Genomic DNA, 2,267 nt, shown 5'->3' on the forward strand with positions numbered 1-2,267 from the left:
ACAAACAGACCCCAGGGCTGGTGAGAAAAGGCTGCACAACTGGGCTATTGTACTCAGTGCTGACCTGGTCCTAAAGCAAATTAACAGTGATAGAATCTGTGTTCGGGAGGTGTTAAAGGACTAAGAAAGGGAAAGGGGAAACAACAGCAGGTGGTTTTGGGGCAGCAACTCTGCGATGGAGGAGGAGCGTTCCTGTGCCGCTCCAGCGCCCGCCGGGCAGCCTGGGGCCAGGCTGAAGGTCAGGGGGGCGGCCCGGCTCCCCTCAGCCCTCCCCGGGCTCGGCCATCGCCGCCCCCGCCTTCAAAAGCGGCCGGGCCGGGCTGTGCCGCGCAGCGCCATGGCTGCAGGGCCCGAGCCGGGCCGGGAGTGCGGCATCTGCTACGAGCCCTACTGCGGCTCGGCGGGCAGCCCGCAGCAGCTGCCCTGCCGCCACTCGCTGTGCCAGCGCTGCCTCCGCAGGCTCGTCTGCCGCGCCGCCAGCGTGCCCTTCGTCAGCTGTCCCTTCTGCAGGATGGTGACGCTGCTGCCCGAGCTGCCCCCCGCGCCTCCCGGGGCCGCGGCGGACACGGGGACCCCGCGGGGGGAGCGGCAGGAGAGCGGCGGCGGTGTCCCCCCGGAGCCCGGCCGGGGCTCGTCGCGCTCCGTGGCCGCGCTGTGTCCTTCGCACGCTCCCGTGTTCGCCGTGAGCAGCTCCGTGTCCCCCTGCGGCCTCCGCCGCGGCTCCGAGGCTCCCCACGCCTTCGTGCTGGGGCTGCTGGGCCGGGGGCTGCTGCTGGACACTCAGCCCCCGCTGGCCTCCATGGAGAACCTGCGCCTCGGCTTCGCCGCCGGCATCCTCGTGCTCATCGTCTCCACCTTCTTCCTGCTCGTCTTCCTCAAGTAGGTCCGGATGGCGGAGGTGGGTTCCCATCCCACCCCAGCGGATGGAGCCGGCGGTGGGTCAGGGACTGCTCGGGCCACGGACACCTCGGTGGGCAGGACACGGCCAGGGCCAGGGCTCAGCACCTGCCTGGATGCAGCCCTGGGGCCCGCAGGACGCTCGGCTGCCCCGCACGGGAGCCCCGGGACATCAAACTCTTTAAAAATTAACTTATTGCATTGCTTTCCTCGCCCCGGGTCTGGCCGTGCTCGCTCCATCGCCAATATCCCGGACCCTGGCACGGCTCGGCGGGAGGCGCAGCCTGGGGCCACCTTCGCTTCCCGGTGGTGTCACAGACTCAGGCACCGGAACATTTCCCGGCTGCAGCCCCGCAGGCAGCGAGGCTGGGTGAGAGGGGCCGGGAAGGGTATCGCAGTGCTGCCCTGGGAGTGAAGCTGCTCCAGCAGCCCTTTCCCGGGAGGAGAGAGCCCGGCGCGCTGCCCGCACAGGGATGAGGCAGCCGGGATGGGCTCAGCCCCGCAGAGACACGAGACATTAAAGCCAGGCATGAGCCCAGCAGCGTGTCCGGGTGTGTTCTGTCAATCCATGAGCCTCGCCAGGCAGGGCAGCAGCTGAGCACCCGGGCCAGGAGTGGAGAAGGTGTCCTCTCCTTCCCAGCCTCCAGGAACACTCCCGTGGGCACATCCTCATCCAAGTCCTCCGTGGTTCACCCACCTCTGGCCAGAACTCAGGAGCTGCCCTTCACAGCCCCTGTGACAGCACTGTCCTCTCCCTGCCAGAGCCTGCTGCACCCCTGGAAGGCCAGAGCTCCCTCACCTTCACCTCCTGCACCCCAGGCAGCTGCACACACAGGCACAGAGGACAAACACGGGTAATTTAGATCCTGAGAACTGAGCCACAAAAATCTGGGAGCTCCGGGCTGAGGTAGAGGGAGATGCCAGGCTGGGGAAGGGGTTGTGGTACCTGCTGTGCCTGAATAGAGGGACAAGTTTCAATCTCAACTCTTGCACTCCAATTCCTGCTTGGGGCTCACAGGCACAGTGCAGCTGCACCTTCCTGCAGCCCCAGAGCAGCTCAGGAGGCACTGGGCTGTGCAAAGCCCTGGAGATGCCCAAGGTCTCCTCCCCTAAAACCTGAGGGGAACCAGGCAAGTGGCCCCTGTGAGCATCACAGCTCTTTGTACTTCAGCTTCTCACACCAACACAGTTGCATGTGAGAGCCCAAGGAGCTCTCAGCACAAAGGACCCTTCTTTCCCCAGAGAGGGGCTCAACAGCAAGGATGCAGAACAGCTTCTAGGTCAAATTATTCCTGATTTCAGGCAGAGCTAAGTCAGTTTTCAAGTGACAGATGAAGCCAGACTAAAGTAAAGCCACTGCAAGCAGAAAA

Source organism: Lichenostomus cassidix, chromosome 17 (assembly GCF_008360975.1).
Source record: "Lichenostomus cassidix isolate B80296 chromosome 17, HeHo_3.0, whole genome shotgun sequence".
In the NCBI taxonomy this organism is placed as follows: Eukaryota; Metazoa; Chordata; class Aves; order Passeriformes; family Meliphagidae; genus Lichenostomus; species Lichenostomus cassidix.